Source organism: Equus caballus, chromosome 7, assembly GCF_041296265.1.
Source record: "Equus caballus isolate H_3958 breed thoroughbred chromosome 7, TB-T2T, whole genome shotgun sequence".
Classification (NCBI taxonomy): Eukaryota; Metazoa; Chordata; class Mammalia; order Perissodactyla; family Equidae; genus Equus; species Equus caballus.
In genome coordinates this window covers 85087018-85113874 of record NC_091690.1, presented here as the reverse complement: position 1 = coordinate 85113874, position 26857 = coordinate 85087018, and the positions used below count along the sequence as shown (strand labels likewise).

The window sequence follows — 26857 nt, the reverse complement described above, 5'->3', positions numbered from 1 at the left end:
CTGAGCTGGGCTCCGTGGGGAGGGAGCTGAGAGCCTGGCCCACGCCTTGCTGAGGAGCAGGAGATGTGAGCGGTTCACCGGCTGATGGATGACAGGAAGAAGCTCTTCCAGATAATTATTAGAAGCAGGGAATCCGCTGTTGTCCTGTCAACACAGTGTATTGTGGGAGAAAGAACACTGATGAGAGGCGAGAGGGGTCAGGAAGAACACAGAGAGAGAAACAGGCATAGGAAGTGCTCATCATTGGCCATGGACTGTGTTAAGTGTGTCTATTTGTTACTCCCTCAACCCTCCGTCTTCCCAGACACTGTTCCCTCTCCTGTTGCCAGACTAGTTTCTACTCATGATCTCACTTTACGTGTCACTTCCTCCAGGAAGCCTTCCTGAAAACCCCAGAGCCTGAGCCAGATGTGCTGCACTCTATGCCCACCTAGTCCTTTATCTGCTCCTCTCCAGAGCTCCATCGCTTCCGTGAACGTGAGCCTTGGAACCACCTGGGAACTTTGTGGAAATAATGATGCCAGGCAGATCAGTTGAATCAGAAGCTCTCAGAGTGAGGCCGGGGTGGCAGAGCTTTTTTAAAGGCCCTGGGTGATTTAGATGGACATTTAGGATGACGAGCATCTTGAGTCTAGTCTGTCGTATCTGACTGCAGGGGCTGGATCTACCTTGCTTACTTTTGTGTGACCAGCACCTAGCACTGGGTCTGGCACATCACACAAATTTAATTAATCTTTGTGGAATGAATAAATGAATTGAATAAAATTAAAGAAGTGTTATTGCTCTCTCTCTTTTATTTTTTTTGAGGAAGATTAGCCCCGAGCTAACATCTGCCACCAATCCTCTTCTTTTTGCTGAGGAAGAGTGGCCTTGAGCTAATATCTGTGCCCATCTTCCTATTTTATATATGGGATGCCTGCCACAGCATGGCTTGATGAGTGGTGCGTAGGTCCACACCGGGAACCCGAACCCCAGGCCGCTGAAGCAGAGTGCGTTACCTTAACCATTATGCCATCGGGCCGGCCCCTATTGCTCTCTTTTTAGAGAACAGGAAACTGATCCATGGAGGCAAAATAGCTGGCCTGTGGGGGCAGAGTTGCCATAAGAGGAGGGACTGGAGTGTAGGCTCCACAGGAACAGGGACCTTGTCTGCTTTATCTCACCCTTTGTTCCCAGTGCCTAGAGTCCGGTTGAAGACAGGACGGGAGCTCGGCACATGTTTGCTGAATCAATGACTGCACCTGGTCTCTCTTACTTTGAACATCAGTCTTTCCCACTGTATCTTGCTATGAAACCTGCCTCTGCCATTATACATGTGGCTTTGCACAAGTCACTTCTCTCAGGATCTGTTTCCTAAAATGAGGAAGTTGGATGAGCTGGCCTCCAGAGGATTCCTTCCAGTTCTAATCACAGCAGATTGCGCTAACACATCTATATTGTCACTTCTAAGGATACAAATCCAGCTATTAGCCGGCGCCTTCTGTACATAGCAACACCTTCATATTTGTCAGGAGGCCCCTGAATTGCTCCTTCTAGTCTTCATATCTCTCTTCCCTCATTCATGCCTCTCTTTACTTTCTCCCTCCTTTGGCAGGTTTTCCCAGTAGGCAGGCTGTGGTCAGCAAGAACTGGCCGTCAGCTCTTATTCCAAAGAGAGAATACGCAGCTTGGAAAATGTGGTTATTAACTCATCATCCCCCTATATCCACTTCCAGAGAAAAGCATCGTTTTCTTGATGTAGTTGTAGCACAAAGGAAGAAGGGAACTTGTGTTTGTTAAATGTCTACTACATCCTTGAAACTTTATTATGTTATCTTATTTAAGCCTCACCTCCAACTGCCTGTCAGTTTTACCTCCACAGTATTTCTCTCCAGCATCCTAGAATCCCAAACTCCACAAGCACCGCAGCAACCTTCTAACTTATCTCTCTGCTTCCATACTTAACCCCTACAATCCAAACTTCTGCAGAAGCCAGAGTGCATGTTTAAAATAATAAATCAAATCATGTCACTTCCTTGCTTAAAGAATTCCAGTGGCTTTCCATTGCACTTAAAATCCAAACTTTTTTGTGTGTGTGCTGAGGAAGATTAGCCCTGAGCTAACAGCTGTGCCAATCTTCCTCCACTTTATATGTGGGCTGCCAACACAGCATGGCTGACGAGTGGCATAGGTCTGTGTCTGGGATCCGAACCTGCAAACCTGGGCCACCAAAGTGGAGCACTCTGAACTTAACCAGTATGCCACAGGGCTGGCTGCTTAAAATCCAAACTTTTAATGCCTGCTAGCCCCCGTCAACTTCTTGGATATCATTCCCTGCCACTCTTTGTCACATCCGCCAAGCTCCAGTCCCTTAAACATGCTTCACTCCAGAGACTCTGACAGTTCCTTTTGGTTGTCTCCATCCTACATGATCCCAGCCACAGATCTTAAAGAGTTAGGATGGGAAAGTGCAAGGAACAAATTTAGGGATGCCTGAGACTTCCATGTCGCTGGTTTTCCAGGTGAACCTCCTGAACCTGCTTTTAGCTTTGCTCCTCACCTTTGCCTTCACAGTGTGTTGCAATCAAGGTAGATGAAGCAACTCCAGGCGTTCCATGGATAAAGTCAAAAGCATACACAAGATGTGGTAAAGAACCAAATACACTGCCTTCTTTTCACCGATGGAAAGATTTCAGTAACTTGTAACTTGATTTTTCAGATGGTCAGGGAACAGAAGTTTAGCTTTGGGGGAGGGAAGCTAGAATTTACCGAGCTATATGCCAGACCTTTTAAGGATGATTTTGTTGAATTAGCAGAACAACCCTCTGAAATAGGTATTATGATCCCATGTCATAGAGGAGGAGGCTGAGGTTCAGTGGAGTTAAGCAATTTCCTGAGGGAAACACAGCTTTCCTAACGGACAAACCAATATTCAACCCAACCGTACGTATTCAACCCACATCTCAGGCTCTCTCCTCTGCCACACCATCTTCCTTTACGAGGCCTGTCCTTTCTTCCCAACAAAAACAACCTCAGAGTAAAAATAATGTATGGGTAAGTAATGGTAAAGATATAACAGCAAGAAAAGGCTGTTTTCCAAGCCTTTTTGGAGGCTCCACTTACCTGTGCTTACAAGTTGTTCTTAAATATTCATTAAATTGGATTCCCTAAGGGCCTGTACTTGAGGGCTCAGTTGACTGATGTCTGAATTCCTAAACGTACCTGAAAATAACCAAATGTTTTTTCTCTCAAAGCATTCTGTAGTTTAGATTGGTAACCAATTCAAAATGATCCTCTGTTCAATTAGGGCTTTTTGGTCTTTTTCTTTTATTCTTGGAACCCTAAGGTCAAACTTCAACAGTGTCACCTGCTGAGCGCCCTGCCCGGCTCTCTTTCTGGGCGTGCTTCCTTAAGAGAACAATCCTGCTTTCAACAATAGAAACAACAATCAATGCTTACACAAAAGACTTAAGGACAATGGGAGATTGTGGGTGAGTTAATTACGCTCCTCGTCCCTTTGTTCTTTGCAAATAAAGGGCTTGGGTGATCAGTGAACTTTAGAAATGCATCACACTAAAGAGACATGGGTTTCTTAGGGATCCAATGAATATCCTCTTCCAACATCTTCATTTATATGGGAAATATCCACACTGTTTGATCCTGGAGGAAGGAGCCAGCACAAAGCAGGAATTGGGGGACACACGTCCTGGGGGAACTTGCGGAACTCACTCAACCTTTCTGGGGCTTGGTTTTCTCATGTAAAAGTGACTCAATGGTAATGAAATCTCCTGTAGTTCTAAAATATTATGATACTGCTCTCAGATTCAGCCTGTTTGGGAAGTTCTGAACAGTGAGCCAGGGTTTGGATCCCTGTGGTTTTGGGCCTGTTTACTTCTTTTTCTCTCATGCTGTCCACGGCCTGGGACACTGCAGCATCCATGCTGATGACGGATAGACAGCCCTTAGCCCTGAGCTCTGCTCCACTTGCCACCTCTTCCCTGAGGTCTACCCTGGCCCCTGTTGAGATGGAACTGCTACATCTTTGAAATCTTGGTCTATGCAACTTCCTCCTAAACACGGCTTCCTATTTTTCATTCATTCATTCAGCAAACATTCATTGCCAGCTTGCAATGTGCCAGATACAGCCATGTGCCTCATAATGATGTTTCGGTCAATGATGGACAGCATATGCGGCGGTCCCATAAGATTAGTCGCCTTGTGCAAGTACACTCTATGATGTTTGCACATTTCTCAGAACATATCCCTGTCATTAAGCGATGCATGACTGCACTATGATATACAGTGATGAACAAAACAAAAACGGTACCTGCTCTTGTGTAGCTTATCATTGGTCAGGTGAATCAGACATTAAATACCTTTGTTTTAAAGGTAGTAAATACAGAAATGCATAAAATACAAAGTGAATTGTGCCCATGATTCCACCTCCCAGAAAAAAGCACTAACTGTTGGATCATATTATCTTGCTATTCGGTAACATCATTTTTTTTTCTCTTAATGTCTCATAAATAGTTCTCTATTTCCATCATATCGATCTACCATACACTTTTAAATGCCTGCATCACAACATGTGCCAGACATAGTCTACGTATTTTATTTGCATCAGCTTCCTTAATTCTCAGCATAGCTGTATGAGTGTTGCAATATTACCCATTTTATAGCTAAGGAAACTGAGTCCCAGAAAGTTCCCAGACACCTGAGGTCACCCAGCTGGTAAATGGCAGAGCCAAAATTCAACCCTGACTGTCAGATTCTAGAACTTTAGCTCTCAGCTGCTGTGGCTGGTATTCCACTGACAAGATGTACCATCGTTTGTTTTAATTAATCCTGTATGATGGACATTGAGCTCAATTACACTTCTCTTTTTTTCTATCATGTATAAACAAGGCTGCAATCAATATCCTTATACCTACATCAGCCTACACTTGTCTAATTCTGCCTATTGGATTAATTCCTAGAAGAGGAATTTCAGAGTTAAAGGGTACAAACATTTTACATTTTGATACACATTGCCAAGCGGATAGAAATGTTGAATTAATTTGCACTCCCACCAACTGCATAGGATAGAGATTGCCATTCTCTTCTCACGCCTTGGCGCCACTGAATCTGCTCTGGCAATGGCCACTTCCTCACTGCCAAATCCGACAGCTCTTTACAGCCTCTTCCTGCTCAAAGCTCTGCCACATGAACCCCTGTAGACACACCCTCCTGGAACTCTTCCTGGGCTTCTCTCAGGGCTCTTCTCTCCTCCTATTTCTTTGGCATTTGAAATCTCTTCCCTATGTGAATGCCACACATCCATGGAGTTCTGGGTTCTTCCCTTGTCTTCTTGCTCTAAATGCTCTCCCTCCCTAGTGTGGCAGACTTTCTTAATTGCAGGCCCGACAGCCGTTCCCTCCTTCTTCTTTGCTAAAAGGACCCCAATTTTGTTCAAGTCTTAAAGTGTCCAGCCCCAAAGGATGAATCATGGACAGCCTAAGCCAATTACAGCTATCTTGCCCCTCTTCCTTGAGCGACAGGTGACCACGTGACCCAGTTCTGGCCAATAAGACACAAGGGGAAGTCTGCCTGGGGAATTCTGGGATTTTTCTCTATGGTAAAAAGATAGAGGGGCCAGCCCTGTGGCCAAGTGTTTAAGTTCGTGTGTTTAGCTTTGGCGGCCCAGTGTTCACTGGTTTAGATCCTGGGCGTGGACCTACACACCACTCATCAAGCCATGCTGTGGCAGCATCCCACATAGAAGAACTAGAATGACCTACAACTAGGATATACAACTATGTACTGGGGCTTTGGGGAGCAATTAAAAAAGAGGAAGGTTGGCAATAGATGTGAGCTCAGGGCCAATCTTCCTTTAAAAAATAAAAAAAGATAGAGATCTGTAAGGGGAGCATTTTTTTCCCCACTAGCCTCATTCTCTGCTATTTGGAACACTGTTGGTGAGGGTGAGAAGCTTTGAGTTAGAGAAACCATTTTATGGACCAGGAGAGAAAGGCCAAGTGAATCACAGAGCCACCTGTCCAGAGACCTGACATCACTGAGCTGCTGAAAGAATGCCGAAGCCACTTATCTCCAAACTCTTTGCTAAACAATAAATGAACCTACAAGAAAAGCCTTGAATGGCTTTTCTATTTCTTATAGCCAAATACGTCCTAACAGATAGATACATAATGGTTAGCTTAGCCTAATACTCTACCTCAATGGTGTCAACCCCAGCCCCTCTCTGAGCCTCAAAACTATATATAATGACAATAATAACAACAATGCATATTCATTGAGTACTGCTATGAACTGTTCTAAATTATATATATATATATATTTCATTTAAACATCACGACAACTCTATAAAGTAAATGGTACCATGCAATTATTATCCCCATTTCATTAATGAGGAAACTGAGGCACAGAGGGATTAAATAACTTGCCTAAGGTCATAAATCTCCTAAGTGTCCGAGCCAGAATTCAAACCAGGGCAGTACAGTTTCAAGGTCCATACATCCAAATACAATGTCATACTGCGTCTTGGCTACCTGGATGACTAAAGGGACTTTGGATTTAACATGGAACTCATCATCTTCCTCCCTCTTAAATGGGCTCCTCCTTCAAGCTCTCCCTTTTGTTCAAGGTGGGAGCCCAGGAGTCTCCTTGGACTTGTGCTTCTCTCTTCTTCCCCACGTCCAATCAGTTACCGCATGCTGACAAGTCTACCTTCTGAACATCTTCTGAACTATTCCCCTATTCCTGGTTACAGTAAATGCCTAATAAATGCTGGATGCCGTTATCAGGCTCTTCATGATTGAGCTGCTCTTACCATCTTGTCTTTCACCACCCAAAACCCTCCAGCCCACTGAACTTGCCTGATCTACTGGCTATTCTTTTACTTGGATCTTTAAATTGTTGTCCCCTCTGCCTTGAATGCCCTGCACTGCACTCTCCCTAATTAGTTCTTTTACAACTTAGCCCAAGTGGCACGTTCACTGAGAGGCCTTCTGATTCCCCCACCTCTATGAATTGTTCTCCCAGCATGCTCTGCAGATGTCCATCGAAGCCCTTATCTTACTGCAATTTAATCATTGGTTTACTCACCTGTTTCCTCCCGCCCCCCCCCCCCCCCCTCAACACAGCATTCCCAAAGCAGGTTATAAGCTCCTCAGGAGAAGGACACGGTATCTTGATCTCAGTCCCTCCCCTTCCCAGCCCCCGCCCTTCCTTTGCTCTCTATCTCAATTACTAACATCATTAAACTAGAAATTTCCATGTCATCTTTAAACCCCCACAGCCAACTTCTACCTCTCAAATGTTGTTTGAATCTATCCTCTCCTCTCCATTCCCAAGTGATAACCTGGGTGCTCTAATATCTTAGCTTTGATGACTTTGGCGAAGCAGATTCCTTTCCCATTTGGGACCTAGTAAGGGCTTTGTGCAGAGCTGAGAGGTAGAGCTGCCGGTCTGAACGGCGGTTCAAATTTGAGCCGAGGCCCTCTAGCCATTCACAGATGGAATACATCCATACATTGTAATCATTTTACCTCTTTCTACCCACAAATTAGCAACAAGACCCAACTACTCTAAACAGTACCTTGCTCCAGGGTTATTTCACCAGAAAAGTGAGTAGTTTCCAATAATTGTGGAGGAGCTCTGGCAAAGCCATCTTAAAGCTAAAAGTTTAAGATAATCAGGCAAGCAATCAATAAAATATAACACCAAACAGCATTCAATAAAAGTGAGCTGCTCATTCCAAACAGTCCAAGATTCATGAGTTTGGTCAATAATTACAAAGATGTAACAAGTATAAAAACACAAGGAGCCTAAAAATACTTAGTTGATGTAAGGCATCCATTATCAGAATATACATATTCTTCAAGGTACTTAGTCTCAGTTAATCCAACAATTAGCATTTGCAATATGCTAAGTAGCAAGAGGAGTTTTGGTGAAGGTCTTCCATTTGACTGTCTAATTTTGTAAATATTTGCGAAGACAGCATGGCCCCGTGAAATATGCCTGGCCCTGCCGCTTTCTGGTTTGGTGACAGTAGGCAAGTCGCTCAACTTCTGATTCTTCATCTGTAAAATCCAGATAAGAACCCAGTTCTTTCTCCAGCCCAGGGTTATTCTGGAGCTCACATGAGAGGATGAATATGAACACAATTTAAGCACTGCTAAGTTCACCAGAAATATAAGATGCATTTTGCAAAAAGGTCAGTCCGTATTTAAGCCAGGCAAAAAAAGAAATCTTTATTCACAGGTTACTAAACAAAAATAACGATAATTAAGCTAATTTAAAAATCCTTCAGGTAATGCTTAGTCTAGAAACAATATTAATTTTTTTTTAAAACTACATTGGCGTTGATTTTTAAAATCAGTATGTTTCATTTGTTTCATTATTTGGCTCTCCCTGTTAACTAAAAGGTTGAGAATTTTTTTTAAATGAGTTTAACTGTTTTTATTTGTGACCTCATTGACTTTCACTTCAATGAAAATGTTTTAAAGAAACAATGTCTTTACTTCAGGGCCCTGAATCCAGTTATACTTGGCCATTTGTTCAGTCTCAACTTGAAAAGCGGTTTGTAATATTTTCCTTAATAATTAATACTTCTGGAGACTAAAATTAAATTTCTCATTTGAACATGGGAAAATGAAGCATGTGCCAGCAGGGCCGCTGCCAATGAAAATGAACCTGACACCAGCGCCGATCGTACACAAGTCTCCCTCAGTAGCAGCAATCCATGGGCACCTGCAAGGGGAGTCGAGAGCCTGCCTTGCAAAGTTGCAATGCCATGTGCCTATTCTGTAAGCAAACGTCTGCCGATCTGCTGTCAGCTGGTGCACAATGCACATAGGTCTTGCTGGCCAAAGGCAACGCCTGGCACTTCCTAAGTGATCAAGAAGCACTTGCCTGAGCTGAAATGGAAAAATGGCACATTTCCTTCTGCAGAGATAAAAGGAATTGTGTGAGTCAACACCCAGCTTCCTTACTTTCTCAATTCAAGTCCCCAAAGCACCACTAAAATGATCATTTTAAAATTCTATTTTAGAGGCATTAATTTTAGATTAAACCAGATATGAGCTATCTTAAATTCTTTTTGAACAAGGTTGGCTATATATTTCTTTTTTAATGTAAGTATAAAAATATAATAGAAAAAAAAAAACCCTATGCTGAGAACTTGCTTTAAAGCATCCATTAGCAATAAATGAGGGGTGACGCTACTCAAATTTAGAGAAAGCATAACCAATGCTATAGTTACATGGGCCCATTTCCAAATAAATGGATGCTTAAGTTGGTTGTTATTTAGAAACAGATGTCTACCTGGATGCATATACTCCTGCCTTCTTGCTGAACCCTAGGTAGCACAATGGCCTCTGTCTGGCAGATCCAACGTTTGTTTCCCAGTTAATCCCTCTTACAGGTCAGTACAAGTGCAAAGTGCACATCACAGAATCACCTTACTAGTTTCCAAGACCACTTAGACTCTTGGTGGTTCAGTTAAATGAACCGTATTCAATGAGATAATGTGTGAAAGGTGCTTAGAACTTCGTTAAGCGCTCTTGTGAAGAGAGCACACTGCTATTATACCCACAGAGAAAAGAAAATTCCTGAGGTATGGTTAGTAGGATGCCCAGGGACAGTAGTGTCTCAAGCTGCTATCTGAGCCCTTTTCCTTCTCTTCCTTCCCCCTCTCCCTCTAAAGGAAAGAAGAAGAATCAGTCCCAAGATTGGATGACCCCCGAGTAAGTCATCAACTTCTGAGCCTTCCGTGGTCATCTGCACTTGACCCATGAGAAGGAAAGTCAGTGGCCTGACACTTCAGAGATCCGTCCTGGAGTCCTGGCAGTGGGGACATTTCCCCAGCCTGCTATGAGCAATTCAGCTAAGACAAATAAAGCCAAGGGTGACCCAGAGCCTGCATATTTCCCCAGAGGTGTCCCTGAGACCCTGAACCCCGACGCACTGCACATGGACAGCACGACTTGCCCCACTCCTAGCGAGACCTGTTGCTAAACAGCCGCCATGGATGCACACTGGGATATTTCCAACATTCTCTTGTTCTTTGGCAGTGGAAACACAAAGGCTTTATTACTGAGCTTAAATTTACCCATAGTTACAAGTGTCAATCAACCAAGTCTTTGGAATATCAATTCACAAATTATCAAGAACTTTAAGCATGTTCCTATCCCTTAATACGTAATTCCACATCTGGGAAACCATTCTAATGAATTAATCTAAACATAAGAAAAGTTTTTTTGGTCAAAGATTATTTTTTGAGTATTTATACTAATGAAGAATAGGAAATAATCTTTGAGCTACACCTCAAGAGGGAAAGGCTGAGTGGACTATTTTATGCCTATTTAAAATGATGTCTACCCAGAATTCTGCTTCTAAAATTTACTCTACAGATATACAAATGAGTATGTGTGCATGCATACTCCCATGCACATATAAACACGCATGTTGGTTTGCACTAGAAAAAAAGGTAAAAACAATGTATACGGCCATTAATAGTAACACTCATACAATGAAATTTTTTACTTCGTATACTTCCATATCTTTGTTTTACAATAAGCACAGACTATTTTTTATAATTAAAATAATACTCTAAAAAGCTCTTTGAAAAGACCAAAGTCACAAATCTGTGTGAAAGGAGGCAGGCCTCTGACCTGGTCCCTGAGAAATGTTCCCTGTGTACTGTCTCCCTCAGTTTACAATTAAAGACATGGCGGGTGTTCCTCCATTTGCTCCCAAGGACATCTCACGAAGGTGCAAATGCATAGCACTAGGGATTCCATGCCATTTCTGATGTACGTTGATGCCGCAGCTTATCATTCTTCCCCACTGCGACAGGACACAGCATCAGACCCCTCTCCTCCCAACTCCAGATGGTCTCCACCACTTGATCAGAGCTGACACACAAGAGAATACCCGCCATAGTTCCTCCAGCGTGAGATGCCATTGAGTGTAAGAGGCATCGATGACGCAGCAACAGCTTATCTGGGGAGAATGAATCCTACATTTCACGTTTATCAATTGTAAAATGCATTCTGATTTCTGACTGCAATGTTAAAAAGGGGCATTTTAGAACCTGTGGAATGCTGTCATTGCCCTCCCTGGTCTGTGGCAGCCCCTTCTTTCTTTTCCCACCCATGGCAGTCTATGCTTGCTGCCATCCCACTTACTGTTAAGAAGCCACAGCACAGACATAAGTCACTGGGCTGGGCCCACTTAGTCCACTTAGCTGGAAGGAGAAGAAGAGCCAGGATCCAGAAGTCACTAGTGGGTTCAGGCAGGCCAGAGGCAGCTCAGGCTGGGAGAGAGGCCGGAGGAAGTGGTCTCCCGCACAGGGCTTCTCCCCGGGCATTAGCACATTAGCGTCTAATTTGATTATAGTCAAAAGCTTCAAAAGAACCAGCCTTCTCAGGTTTCCATGCTTAATACTCCTCTTGCTCTTAAACCCATGGCGACTGCAAACAGGCTGTAACTTTCTTTCTCCTTTCCACAAAGCACCCAAGGAAAAAAACACCCCACAAGTTTGGGAGTCATTGCTGTGTGGACTTGAGCAAGTAAATAACCTCTCTTAGATGTCTTTTAAAGATAAAAGTTAAAGTAGATAGGGCACCCAGTGTAGAGCCTGGCATACAATGGGCGCTCAATAAATGCTGGCTGTTATTAAGAGTAGTATCGTGATGTACACGGGAGGAAAGCTCGCAAACCACTAACGCATCCTCCAGGGGGTGTGCTTGACCTGAATGGAGTCTAAATCTGTAACATAAATAATTTAAAAAATTGCTGCATGTCCACGTATTTCAGAATTGTTTCTTACAATCTACCTTTCCTGAGAATAAGTACACTGAGATGCAGTTAAAAATTTAATAAAGTGAGCTAAGCTTCCCGCAGTTGGGTAAACCGGTTGCTCAAGAGGCAGTATATTCAATAGTAGCAATATGTCCTGAACAAAATTCAAGCAGCTTCCAAAACCCCATTCAAACTGCATATACTCTAGGAAGATCCTACTCAATAGCCAGGCAACACAGTGAATGGGACTTCTGGCATCTGTAACCAAAAAGCCATCAGTGAGTCAGAATTTGGGGAATAATTGTTACCAAACCCCTTAATTCCTGCCTCCTTTTTCTTTTTTTAAAACAGAACAGCCAAATTGGATTAATTGGCAGTCTTACTCAGAGAGTGTCTCTAAAATGACTAATTATCACTCCTTTACTAATAGATCAGATTTTTTTATTCCAAAACCCCAAACGAGGATAAAAGCTGGCCGAATGGGAATAGAGTGGGGTAGGCTTGGTTTTCCCAGTCTCTGAGCCGCCAGTGCCCTCACTGATGAAACAGACAAGGCTACACAGAGAGGGTTCAGGGAACAAGAAGTAAAAGGCTTATGTAGTGAATAACCTGCATAATCAGCCTACGAGTTAGCAGGAGTTGTCAGCATGGGCCTTCTGGGATTGCCTGGATCCGTATTCCCAGCCCACAACTGGTTCTGAAGGAGAAGCAAGAACCGAGGTTCAGGCTGCAGCAAACTGATTTAGTACACGTGTGAAACTGCATTTGGAAGATGGGGCTGCTGTCGGGAACAGACCCACAGGGAGAAGATGTAAGAAATATCAGCCATCAGAGACCATTTCGTGTAGGGACAGCAACACCTCTCCAGGAAGGCAGAATACATAAATAGATGTATTTAATATTTAATAAGTAAGGAAGAGGACATAAAATGTAGCCACAATTTTATTCAACAAACACTTACTAATTAACTACCAAGAACTAATTTTTGTGCTGGGCCCTGGAGATTCCAAGAAGATTAAAACATGCTTTGCCCTCAAGGGGCTTGCAGTCTAGAAAGCTGAGGCAAAGAGGTGCAAATAAAAGGGAAATTCATTGGAACCAAGGAGCTGGAAGCTTCAGGAGGGTGTGGCTTCTAGTGGGGGCTGGGGTGGGGGAGGGGGAACTGGAGCAGCTTCACAGAGGAAGTGACCTTGAGCTGAGTCTCAAAAGAGGAGTGAGGGCTTGCCAGACCAACAGACAAACTGGTTAATCCTGGTTCCTACTTAGAAGGCTGCAGTCTGTGGATGGTGTACTTATGGAGAAAGCCTCTTTCCCCAGCACATGGGATCAACGTGGTCTGCACATCTCCAAAGTGAGAAAATGCTTAGCGCCATTAAGTTGTTCTAGAAGGGATCAGGTGTTCATCTGGTTCCCAGATATATCTCACCAGTATCAAAAGCTGCCCCTCATTTGGGGTCACAGGAAACACGGCTGTGGCACTGCATCAGTCTCCCCATCTGGGTTGTGTGGCACTGGGCAAAATGCCAGGGTGGGATTTAGGACTGAAGGTGCCTGCAGGAGGGCTGGGTCTTCTTGGGCTACAATCACCACTAGCATGAGAAGGCTTCGCAGCAACGAGTTACCAGGGGCGGTGGCTGGCAGCACTGAGTGTTGGGCTCTGGAAGGCTGAGCAGCAAGCCCTGCCTGGTAAGGAAGGGGAGAAGCATTGACAACTCCCTCCTTGGCCTCTAAGGCCTTCATGACCAGACCCTCAGCCACTTGAGGCAGTTAGCATCCCACTGTCATACATCCAGCTGCTATTTGCTGGCCCCACTCTGCTAAGCACTTTTCACACTTTATATTGCTGCCTTACACCTCATACCCTCAGTAGAGTCAAACGCTCTTTCTTCTGAGCTGCTTGAGCGAGATTCAAACCCACACAGAAGGGCAGAGAGGGCCGAGACCCGCTCTGCAGCTACGTGTGCTCCTCACATTCAGCTGCCCTAGACTGGAGTCACATTCTGCGCATAATATTTTGGTCCTGGTCTGTCCTGATCACCCACACTAAGTAGGAGAATATAATTGATTCTTAAGGGCTCCTCATTAAAGAAAAAAGAATAGTATGTTACAAGCAACATGAGGATTTCTTAAAGCCAAGATCTTATCATAATGCTATTTACCAAGGACATTCTATTTTCCCCTGGCTGGGGGCCAGTTTCATCTGCAGGAGACTGAAATGCTGAAAAATGGCAGTAACACATCCTCAAGCCTCAGACAGGTAGGCTAGAGTAGGGCGTGACGGTGTGGTTTAGTGGAAAGAGCATAGCAAAGGATATGACTCCAGCTTAATATTGCAGCTAGAAAAGAAAGCTCATCACACCTGGCTTACCTGCCTCAGTGAGTTTGGGCAGCTGTGAACAGCTGCAGGATAGTCTGTTGAGAAATAGTTTGCATCCAGGATGACAGGATTATGTCACAGACATAGACGCTTCGTTCACGTAGGTTACCTGCTTGGCCTATGGCGACAACAGCTTTCCACCTCTAAGAAAATCTAAACTTTCCCCCTTCCCCTCAAGCCCCGGTCTCCCCATAGCCCCTCCTTCACCTTCACCTGTCCTCACCTTCTGTGTCACGTCCCCCTCAAGCTCTTTCCTCCCTTCCATCTCCACATTTCTCTCTGTGACATCCATCTTTCACATTTCTGTCTCTTCCTTTCTAAAATGAGCTCCCAGGCTGCTCTTAATCTCATCCCCCTCTCATCTCCAGATGCTAATCCTCCTGTATCTCCAATCTTTCCTGTCATTTCCAGTTGGTTTCACCAACTGCCTAAGTCTAAATAGCTAGCCTGAGCTCTGTCTTGAGCTCCCAATCCAAATTTCCAACCAACAGGGAGCCTCTCTGACCAAATCATCTGCTGGACTCTCCAACATGTGCAAAACTGAGCTGTGACTTTTCCACCAAATGCTCTCCTCTTCCTGTATCTGATCTCAGCCCCAACATTATTCCATTATCCATTCATTAACTCCTGCAATATTTATTTACTGAGCATCTATGTGTGTCAGACAATATGCTAAGCACTAGGAATACAATGGCCCCAATCCTCATCTGATGGGAAAGATGGACATTAATCAGATAGTCATCAAATATGAACACAATTATAGCTGGGAAAGTTTCCACAAAGGAAAGATACATGTATGATGAGAAGATATAAGGGCATATAAGGGTACTAACAAAAGCTTTTCCAAGGAAGTAACTTGCAACATATACACTGAGATCTGAAGACTGAGTCGGCATTAGGTAGGAAAAGATGGGTTGAGTGTTCCAAACAAGAAAACATTTACTTACAAAGGCCCCAGGACGGGAGGGCACCAGAGTGTCTAGGGCCCAGGGAGCAAGGGTGAGAGGATGTGAGAAGAAATAGAAGTAGGAGCCAGACCTTGCTGGGCCTTATAGGCTATTAAGGAAATGGTCTCCTTCTGAAATAACCATTTATTCCAAGAGATACTGCTAAGAATGATGTCAAGATATGTGTGTGTGTAGATATCTATCTATCTATAGATACACATATATACACACACATATACATATATATATACGCATGTGTATATATACACACACACACATATATATATATACATATCCACACACACATATATACATGGAATACTACTCAGCCTTAAAAAAGTATGAAATCATGCAATTTGCAACAACATGGATGAAGCTTGAGGGTGTTATGCTAAGTGAAATAAATCAGATGGAGAAAGACAAATACCATATGACTTCACTCATATGTGGAAAATAAACAAACACACACATAGATACAGAGAACAGATTGGTGGTTACCAGAGGGGATAGGGGGTGGGGAGGGTGAAAGCAGTAAAGGAGCACATCTGTATGGTGATGGATGACAGCTAGACTTCTGGTGGGGAACACGATGTAGTCTATCCAGATGGCAAAATATAATGAAGTACATCTGAAATTTATATAATGTCATAAATCGATGTTACCTCAATAAAAAAAGAGTCAAACTGAAAAATAAAGTAAAATAAACATTTATTGAGTGCCTACTATGTTCCAGGCCCTTTTCTAGATGTCGGGACACAGGGAATACAGCAGAGAATGAAACAAAGTGCCTGACCCCATGGAGCTGTCCCAGTGGTCACACAGGCCACTGAAGGGTGCTCAGCAGAACCACAGTGAGGTGGCAAAAGAGGCTGCAGGGCGGTCACTGTGGTCATCTAGGAGTGCATGATGATGGACTGGACTAAGAGTAGGCTCAGAAGGAAAGAAGCTGGTGAATTAGAAAGATACCCAGGAGGTACAATCCACAGGACTTAGTGATAGGTTGGTCAGGGGATGGAGTTTGTGTTTGTTGTGGGAATTTTTTGTTGTTGCTCTTTTAAGAAGGGAGATTCATGCCCTAAAGCTTGAGCTGATGGGAAGCATCTAATCGAGAGGAAAAGTCTGACTCTACAAAAGGGAGAAGGGGCTACTGGCCATTTAAGTTTCCTGAGAAGGCAGGAGCGGGTGGTAACCAGAGCCTAAGTAGAGAATCTGGCCTTAGGAGAAGGGAGAGAGCAGGGTGGTGAGGAAAGATGCAGGTAGGTCTATTAACTTGGTGACAACAAGTTAAGGAGTCCTGGTCCAGGGATTTCCTTGTTTTTTCCTAAAGAGAAAGAGACAAGGTCCTTTGATAAGAGTGATGTGGAAAAAGGTAGAGAAAGGTCAGAAATTAGAGGAAATCAGATTAGAGAAGCGGGAAAGAGAGCCTTCCAGGGTAATTTAGTGAGATTGCCAGGTGGGCTGAGGGCCCTCCAAGGTCAGTGATCTTAAATGGATCTGTGTGGTAGGCAAAAAAATGTCACCCCAAAGTATATTCACTTCCTAATCCCTGGGACCTGTGAATATAAATTTATATGGCAAAGATGTGATTAATTTAAGGCTCTTGAAAGAAGGAATTTATCCTGGGTTATCTGGGTGGCCCTAAATGCAATCACATGTATCATTAAAAGATAGAGGCAGAGGGAGTTTTGAGTGAGAGACGCAGAGGAGAAGGCAACGTGAAGACAGAGGAGAGACTGGAGTGATGCAGCCACAAGACCAAGACTGCTGGCAGCCACCAGAAACTGGAAGAGATGAGGAACGGACTCTCCCCTGGAGCCCCCGGAGGGAGTGTGATCCTATTGACACCTTGACTGTGGCCCAGAGAAACTGATTTTGGGCTTCTGGACTCCAGAACTGTGAAAGAATAAATATCTGCCCAGGCTGCCCTTTCCTTGAGTTTTGAGATTCAGTTAAAGATGATCCTCCCTCATGCCCCCCTAATAATAATTACTAATGTTTATTAATTATCAATGTGTTGGACACAATGTTAAACCCTTTTCCTAGAATTATCTCATTTGAGTCACCCAATGAAGTAGGCACTATTACTATTCCCATTTTACAAGGAAGAAGAAACACGCTTAGAGAGGCCACAGAGCAGAATTGTGGACTCAGGATTTGAACCCGGCTCTCTCAGGCCCTAGAGCTGAACCCTCAACACTCTATTACATGACCCAACAGGGCTAACAATGCCTCCTTTGTGCTTTAGAAGCCCACCATGCATACCCTTAAGGTGCTGTGATAAGAATTATGAAAGTCATGGTAACTAATGCTTAAGCACTTACTATGTGTCAGGGACTCTAATGCTTGTCTTTACAGGTTGGACCTCTTTATTATTTCTATTTTTCATGGTAAGAAATGGAAGCTGGGACGGCTGAAGTCACACAGTTAGCAAGAGAAGAACAGGGATTGAAATCCACACCAATTAATTTGACAAACCACAGTCTTAATTTATCCTCTATCTCAGTCTAAGGTCTAGAACACAGAAGTGGGCAACGAATGTTTAAGAAAAGCATGAATGGACGTCATTATCACATAGATGGGACTTACCCCATAGGAATGGACTAACAGAGTGTAGAGAAAGGACAGAAAGGGTCACAGGACTGAGTTTGGAGGAGCGCAACATTTAGAGCAGTGAGTCTCATTGAGGGTAATTTTGTCCCCCAGGAGACATTTGACAATGTCTGGAAACATTTTTTGTTGTCACAACTGGTGGGGGGAGGAGGTGATACTGACCACTAGTGGGTGGAGGCCAGGGACACTGCCAACCATCCTTCAATGCACAGGACAGCTGCCCACAACAAAGAATTATTTGGCTCCAAATGTCAATAGTGCCAAGTATGAGAAACCAAGATTTAGAACTCAGGTAGAGGGGAGAAGCGAATAAAGGCACAGCCATAGCCAGAAAGAAAAATAAATAAAATCGGGAAGACATGAGAGAAGAGTGTCTTAGGTAACGAGCGATTAGCCCTCTCTGTGATGCTGAGAGATGGGTAAGGAATTGATGGAGAAGTGTCTACTGACACCATGGAGACCACTGAAGAAACTGACAAGCGTCATTTTGGTGGTGTAATAGGGCTAAATCTAGGCTGGTCGGGGTTGAGAAGTGAATGGATAGTGAAGATGTGGGAAAAACATGTAGACATAACTCTCTTGGGATGCTTGGCTCTGAAGTGGGGCAGAGAAATGAGGTAGTGGGTGGAGGAGATGTGGGATCCTAGGACTTTTGGGATTGTTTTATGATAGGAGATACTGGAGGTACTGCCTCCTCCCAGCCTGGACTCCTGACCAGCCTTCTCAATGGTGCCCTGGTTCCCTTTCCCCTTGGCCAGATGCTTGTGACTTCCCATCTTCCACTGCATCCTGCACTTGCCAGCCCTGGGAAAACCATACCGCCTGTTCACTTAGCTCCAGCAACCAAGCTCTTGAGGGTTGATGGAGAAAGTTTACAAATCTAGTCTGAAGATTCCCCCTAGGAATCCTAGAGTCTCTCTATTGCTAGGCAATCCTTCTGTCCACCTCTCACGGACTCCCACCACATTCCTTCTGCTCTTGTTCCCAGCCTCTTCCCTCTCCTTAGTCCTCAGCCCTGTCCTTGCCCCTCTGCAGATGGCTTGCCCCTATCTACTTGAAAAACATTTGTTGAGCATGTTTCAGGCCAGGCTGTAATCAATGTGCTTGCATATTTATTAAAGAGTGCTCTGTGGAGCACCTATATCAGATTTACCTAGGGTGCTTATTAAAAATGCAGGGTCCTCTGCCCCAACTATTCACTTTCTTAGATGCATAGAATCAAATTCCCTGGGTTAGGTCCCAGAGAGGCACATTATAAACGAGAACCCAGGAGATCTTGATGTTCACTACAATTAGAAAACTACTGTTACCACTATTTAATCTTTTCAATAATCCTGTGAGAAGATATTATTATTAAAGTCAGAATTATATGGAGAGAATTCTATGTGAACTCTCCCACACTCTTTTCTTGCTTTTCAACGAATAATTGTGTATTTTCACTAGTTTTCCTTGCCTTTCCCTCGTCTCAAATAAAGAAGTTTCCCTCCAGTTTCTGAGGAAGACTAAGTCCTTTCTAAAAGGTTGCCTTTAATCCAAACTCTTCTTCCCTTCTCTGCTACTTTGATCTATCAATTAATGATGATGACGATGATGATGATGATGATGATGATAGTGGTAGTTATAGCAGTTATCATTTATTGATCACATAGTATAAGTAAGCTACTTTGGTGTCTTTTTTATGTATTATTTCATCTAATCTCTAATCTTCAAATATTTCTTTTACTCCTTTCTCATTTTCTTTGTCTGGTATTCCCATTATACATATGCTACACTTTTGTAGTTGTCCAAAAGTTCTTGGGTATTCTGTTCTGCTTTTCTTCTCATTCTTATTCTTTTTACTCTTTACATTTTGGTTTGGAAAGTCTCTACTGATATATCTTCAAGCTCAGTGCTTCTTTCCTTGGTCATGTTCAATCTGCTGGTGAATCTATCAAAGGTATTCTTCATATCTGTTACATAAATGTCTTTGATTTCTGAAATTTCCTTTAGATACTTCCTTAGAATTTCAAATTCTTTGCTTACATTACTATCTGTTCTGGCATGCTGTCCACTTTTTCATTGGAATCCTTAGCATATTAATCATAATTATTTTAAATTCCCAGTCTGATAATTCCAAAATCTCTGCCTTATCTGAGTCTAGTTCTGATGCCTGCTTTGTCTCTTCAGACTGTGTTTTTTCTTGCCTTTTGGCCTGACTTGTAATTTTTTGTTGAAACCCAGACATGATCTATAGAATAATAGGAACTGAGGTAAAAAGGCCTTTAGCATGAGGTTTTATGTTTATCTGGCTAGGAGTTAGGCTGGGTTTAATGTTTGCTGTAGCCTCAGGTGTCAGAGGCTTCAATTACCTCCAGTGTCCTTATTTTTGTCTCCTCTATTATCTTTGGTTTTCTCTAGAATCTCCTTCTTAAATAGAGTTTGTGCCTGGAAGCTCTCTCTGCTGTCACTGTGATTATCCTGGAGTTCTGCTGATGTGGTACTAAGGTATTGGGAAGGGGATAGACTCTATAATCTTAGGATTAAATCTCAGTTTTTTTATAAGGTCAGAGTCTCCAGGCTGTGACCTTCAGAAGAGTTTCTTTTAGCTCTTTCTATACTCCCCTTATGTGAGACAGGAAGGCTAGAGGAGGCTAGAGTTGGCTAATTGCCCTTCCCCCAGGTCAGATAAGGCTCTGGGAAAGCAGTTTCCTTTGAGGGCAGATCTTCCTTATGGAGAATGCTCTGGATATATTTCAAAATGGTTATTTGTTCCCCTCCCTCTGCTTGAAGCAGGAAGGGTTTTCCTCTGATCTTCACTGTGAGAACCTGCTGAGGTTCCTGGAAGTAAAATTCACAGAAGTGTGGGAATCTCCTCACACTGGGCACCTAGGAGTTTAACTCTCAAGCTGGCCCACACACAGCCTCCAGCTATTCGTCAATTACTGCTGAAGTGCTCCTGTCAGTTACTGTCTCCAGCAGCCTCTGCTCCTGATGAGCTGTGATTCTCAGTATTCCTCCTCCCTCCAGTTTGGGGGAGAGGAGGGACAGTTTGCCTTGTGACCTCAATTTGCTGATGGATCTAATCAGAGTTGTTGATTTTCAATTTTTTGGCTTATTTCTTGTGAGGACAGGAGTGGTGACTTCTGAGCTCTTTACATGTTGTAGCGGAAACTGGCAATCCTATCTAATCTTTACAACTCTTTGAATTAGTATTATTCCAAATTGACAAGCAAGGAAACAAACTCAGAAAGGGTAAATTAAATGGCCCAAACTTATGCAGCCAGTGAGGGATAGAGTGGCTATGTTGCCACTAAAATAATGAAATTAAATTGGGATTCAGGCAATTGCTTAACAATGGGGATATGCAAGTGATTTTGTCATTGTGCATACACCATAGAGTATACTTACACAAACCAAAGAGTGTACCAAAAGATGGTATAGCCTACTACACACCTAGGCTATATGATACTAATCTTATGGGACTACTGTCATATATGCGGTCTGTCATTGACTGAAATGTTATTATGTGGTGCTTGATGGTACTAGGATCCAGGAAGGCAGCTGCACAAGTACAGGCTTCTTTGGAAAGAGGCCAGGAGATGTGTGCGTGTGTCCTCATGTGGGTACATACGAAGAAGCCCTGGATGTCAGCTGACTTTGGGAAGGAAAGGGGCTGGGGAGTGGGGGCAGAATTTTTGTCTTTACCATAGAATCAGTGTCATTTCATTGTCAAAAAGAACAACTTGTTTTAGGCCAAAATTTAAAAAGCACAACTAAGAAACTGACAGCTATTTATTAAATGCCTACTATGTGCCAGGCACTGTGACAGCGCTGAACAGACACAGCACTGAACAGAGCAATGTCCCTACTCTCATGGAGCTGACATAGCAGCGAGGGGAAATAGGTAATAAGCCAGCAAGCATATACCATGTCAAGCGGTGATAAGTTAAATGGAGAGAACTAAAGTGGGGTAAATGGGATTAAGAGTGATAGGGGTATTGTTTCATAAAACATGGTCAGAAACGTGCTCTTTGACCAAAATGACGTTTGAACAGAAACCTGAAAAGTGAGAGAGAGAGTCTTATGGATATCTGGGGGAGGAGCATCCTAGCTAGCGGGAAGAGGAAATATAAAGTCCTTGCAGCATGGATCAATGGCTTAGCTGAGGATGCAGGCTCATTCAATCTGAAGACAACATAAAGCTGTGAGGACTGCGATGGACTATGTTGGATAAAAGATGCCAAATCTAGAAGAATCTTGAAATGCTGGAGAGATGGGTCATGTTGAATAATAAATTTATCAAGGCGAAAATCTAAGTTTTGAACTTTATTCCGAGAAGGTAATTGCATAAGAATGGGATTTGCAAATTGTGGTTTAGTAACCACATGGTAGACGGATGGGAACTCCTTCCAGCCAACACCCTGGCCTGTCCAAAACAAACAACTATGAGACATCAGGTGTCAGCGGGGGGTCAACTGGAGGGACAGTTCTGTGTGCAAGAGGAGAAACCAAGACAAGGTAACTTGGGTTACACATTTGCTCTAAAACTAAGCTCTGAGTCAGTTTCCTACTTGATCAGGTATGATAGAAAATGACATAATAATAGACATCAAAAGCCAAAAAACTGTTTGATACAGAAACTTGGAACTATCCCATGGAAATTATCTAAAATATAGAAACACAATGTTCATAAGGGCAGAGATTTTTGTCTGTTTCATCACAGCTGTATCCTCACAACCTAGAATATGCCTTGTATATAGTAGGCTTAATAAATATTTGTTGAATGAATATATAAATAAATGAAAAAGGATTTCTTTATAAAATTATTTATAATATTTTTAAAAATCTACCTAAATACCCTACAATAGGCTACTGTTTAAGTACACGATGATCCATTCACTCTTTGGATTGAACTCTATTTTTAAAAGCAACCAGATGACTTAAGTATTTGTAAAACCAGAATTAAGATCTAGCCCATAAAGTGGTTAGAATGGAGGCTCAGCATTCTCATTTTAAGGATGGGAGGATTACAAGGCCCACAGTGGCTTATTGGTATTTTTAAGCTACTTAATACATATGTGATAAAAGTTTTTTGGGGCAGTAAAAGTTATATATTGTGTGCTAAACAATTCTTTAATGTATTTGAAAATTATTTCCAGACCTTTAGAAAAACAGATGTGGAAACAATGCTAGTTCCCATGTAAGAAAGCATGAGACCAACTAATGCCAGCAAACAAGTGGGTAGGCCCAGGAATTCCAGCAGCAGTCATCCATCAATTTGGAAAACATTTATCAACTGGCCAGTGTGCCAAGCCTTGGTGAGACCGTGGGAATACAGAGATGGCTGCAGCCCAGATTTCTGCCTCTTTGCAGAATCTTGTAGGGGAATAGGAATTTAACACATCAGGGCCACACAGCATGTGAAGAACTAGAATAAAGGGATGTGCCAAGTGTTTGAGAGGTCAGAGATGGATAAGAAGGCACAGATGCTAAATGGGATGAAAGTAAGACAGGTATCAGGAAACACAAATGTGAAGGCATGTGAAGGCTTGAGACCTGGAGGATGATGTATCTATAGGAAGATAAACCTGGTGTGATCCCTGGAATGACCCAGAAAGGATTTCAAGGGACCAGGTAGTTGATTTCTGTCTGTCTCTCCCACACATCTTCCCCTGGAGCTAAAAGAGATGCTGAATAGAGAAAATGGTACAGACCTCAGATGTTTTAATCCTTACTCACTGCCATTTACTGGCTCTGTGCCCTTTGTCACATTTCTAATTCACTCAGTTTTATCTGGCCTGTAAGATGGGATGATAACAGTGCCTATCTCATGGGAGGGGTCTGAAACTGACAGGAGATTAATAAATGTGTTTATTTATGTGAGAAATATTTACTAAGCACCTATTTTGTGGCAGGCACTGCACCAGCACTTGGTGTGCCGTTGTGCAAGAATCAGACAGTCTCTGTTCTCGTGGAGCTTACAGCCGAGGGGGAGAGAATGGAAGTAAGTGACGCACCTAAGCTAGTTAGTACCTGGAGGCAACAGTGGTGGTTTCCTGTGTCTGCTCATCCCCTGGGTGTGAAGCCTTTGTCAGGGTATAATTTGAACCCCATTTTTGGTGAAGCTGCTATGTGGGAGTAGGTCACAAAGCCAGTAATTGAGCCCAGCCACACACCCAGCTCCCACATTGAACAGAGTTCTGTTTTTATTTATTGGGTATCATGGATCCAGCAGCACTGAAATTTTCCATGTTACTTTGTAGGCTTCCCGATCACATTACAGTAAAAATAGAAAGAATTAGAGAAGCTGGTCTCTCCCCTCACCTGGTAGAGTCAGATACACAGCTGGTCAGTTATACCTAAGACAAGATGTCTGGTCACAACTACAGAGGGATGGCGTTTGTGATTCATTGGACACAGAGAGGTGGAAAGGGCACCTGGCTGCTGGCTCAGACAGAAGAGACATTGATTGCGGGTTCATCATGTTCGGGCACTGTCTTGGGCATTTTACATAAATTATCTCATTTGATACTCAAAACAATGTTTGTCATCCTTATTTTATAGACGAAGGAACTAAGGTTCAGAGAAATTAAGCAAGTTCTTCACCCAGCTGGTAGAGGCAGAATATGCGCCCAGGTCAGCTGACTCCAAAACTCACGTTCTTTCCACACACCCGCTGCATACTCCAAATGGAAAAGCCAAGCTGGAATTGGAAGAAGAATGAGATACATACTCCTTTTTGAGTGGGAAGATCAACCTAAAAATAGGGATGCTTTCCACTGTCATAATAACCTACGTGCCCATCACTGACACTGTCAAATTCCAAATGTAATTTCCACCTGTAGAAATAAAGGAGCCAATATGTACATATACGTGTATGTGTGCAGAGAGAGACTTTAGTCTGACCCTGTAATTTAATTCTTGAAATTAGTAATAAGGAAATACTCATGAATGCTGACAAGGATTTATGCGTTAAGGAGTGCACTGCAGTGTTTTTTTATGAGTAAACAGAAAAAAAGAAAAAGGAAAACTGGAACCACTTATCTTGCCCAGCAATAGAGGAATGGTTGCATAAGTTATAATTCAACAGTATGGTGGAATATTATAAAGCTATTAAAATTCATGTTGTGGAATAATATTTAATTGCATTGAAATATATAATAGAATGTTCATGAAAAATAAAACAGGATATAAGATCCTTCTATAGTACGGTTCCAATATTTTATTGAAAATTACATATATGCATATATGTGCATGTGTATATATATGTATATGCGTTTATTCTTAAAATCTGGAAGGAAATGCACCCAAATGTTAATAGTGATTATCTTTAGGTTATAAGATGATGTATTTGCATTTCTTCTTTATCCTTCTTTGTATCTATCTTTTTCTGTGTTTTCCAACACAAAACAAGAGCGTGCTCTGTTGAGAAGAGTGGTACTCAAGTCTCCATGAGTCTGGGTCCCAGACTCAGGCATTGCCTGCCTGGAAGGAAACTATTTTTTGTCCTTCCTGGTAGCAGGCACCGGAAACCAGGGTTGTAGAAGCCTGAGGACCCGTCCACCCCAGGTACTCACATGGCCCACTGCTTCTTGCTCTTCTTACAAATGATTTTATGTGGCAATTAAAAAAAAAAAAGAAAACTAAGTGTTGAACAAGAGGTATTGACATTGCTTTTAAAGTGTGTTCTTTTGAGTCAGCCTTGATGGCCTAGTGGTTAAAGTTCAGCACGCTCCTCTTCAGTGGCCTGGGCTCGCTTCTGGAGTGTGGAACCACAGCACTCTTGTGTCAGTAGCCATGCTGTGGTGCTGACTCACATAGAAGAACTAGAAGGACTTACGATTAGAATATGCAACTATGTACTGGGGCTTTGAGGAGGGAAAAAAAAGAAAAAAGAAAAGAAGATTGGCAACAGATGTTAGTTCAGGGCAAATATTTCCAAGCCAAAAAAAAAGAACCGTACTTAAAAAAAAAAAAAATGTATTCTTTTGATGGTTCTTTTAGGATCGCAGCTCCCCAGGGGCATTTTATACCAACTGAGTTCCTGAAGGGAAGGGGGCAGCATGGCACGTCATTCATCTCCTGGTTCATTCATTCATTCATTTGTTCATTCATTTAAGAAAACTTTTACTGAGGTCTCACTGGGTTGTATGCACTTGTTAAAAAAGATTTAGTGATAAATTAAAATAGAGAAAGTTTTAAAATAGAGGTCTGAGGAAAGAGTAGAGTGGTCTTCACACAAACCCTTCATCTTCACCCCTTGTCCACCTGCAAACTTCAACCACCCAAAGAGACAACTCACAGTTACCATCTGTATAAATATCCTTTCTCTCTTCCCAAATCAGCACTCACTCCTCACTTCCTGCAAATGATTGTTTTCTTATTTGCACACATGCAGCAATCATAGCACTTAGCATGCTGCAACACAGTTCTTTCTATACAAGTCTCTTTATTCTAGGTCACACACAGGAAATGATAGCATTTCCCCAGAGTAAACAGATGAGACCACCCCAATAACTAAGGAAATGTTTATCTAGGTTCTCCTATAACCCATTTGTGATCTACCAGTGTACATAGCATACCAGGGTTGGGAAGTTCTCCCGTAGATCTTGACCTCCTAATACCAGGGACCAGGCCTTAATTATTCATCTCAAAATGCTCAGAGCCTAGTATGTTGCCCTTCCCATAGCTGGTAATTAGTGCTTTCATTAATTCATTTCAGCTAATATTTATTGAATGTCCACCATGTGCCAAGCATAGTGCTAGTCATTAGAAATACAGTAGTGAGCAAAACAGATATGGTTTTGCCCTATAATTTGGTGGGGCAGAGCAATATTAAAAGAATAATCCTACAAAAAATACATAATTCTAAGGTGTAATAACCACTCTGAAGGAAAAGTACAGAGAGCTATGAATGCTATGGAAATATCTGAATAAACAAATGAATGATGAAATAAAACTCTGTATTTTTATGCTGTAATATTCGTTCCCTAGAAAGGCGTACTCTATAGAGACCGAAAGAGTATATTGCGGGCTCTCTCAGGGTGGATTAAGAACCCCATGAGAAAATCTACCTCCTGTGTTCATGCTTTTATGATGCATCCTAAGACCTCATTCGTTTGTTGTGATCCTATCTCATGGATGACTCATTCTGAACTTACTT

At 42.6% G+C, this 26857-nt stretch overlaps 1 protein-coding gene across 1 annotated transcript in view; it reads right to left on the bottom strand.

Moving 5' to 3' along the window:
- Window positions 1-26857, bottom strand: part of SPON1 (spondin 1) — a 245450-nt gene that overhangs the window by 191890 nt on the left and 26703 nt on the right. The gene's annotated exons all lie outside the window — the stretch shown is intronic.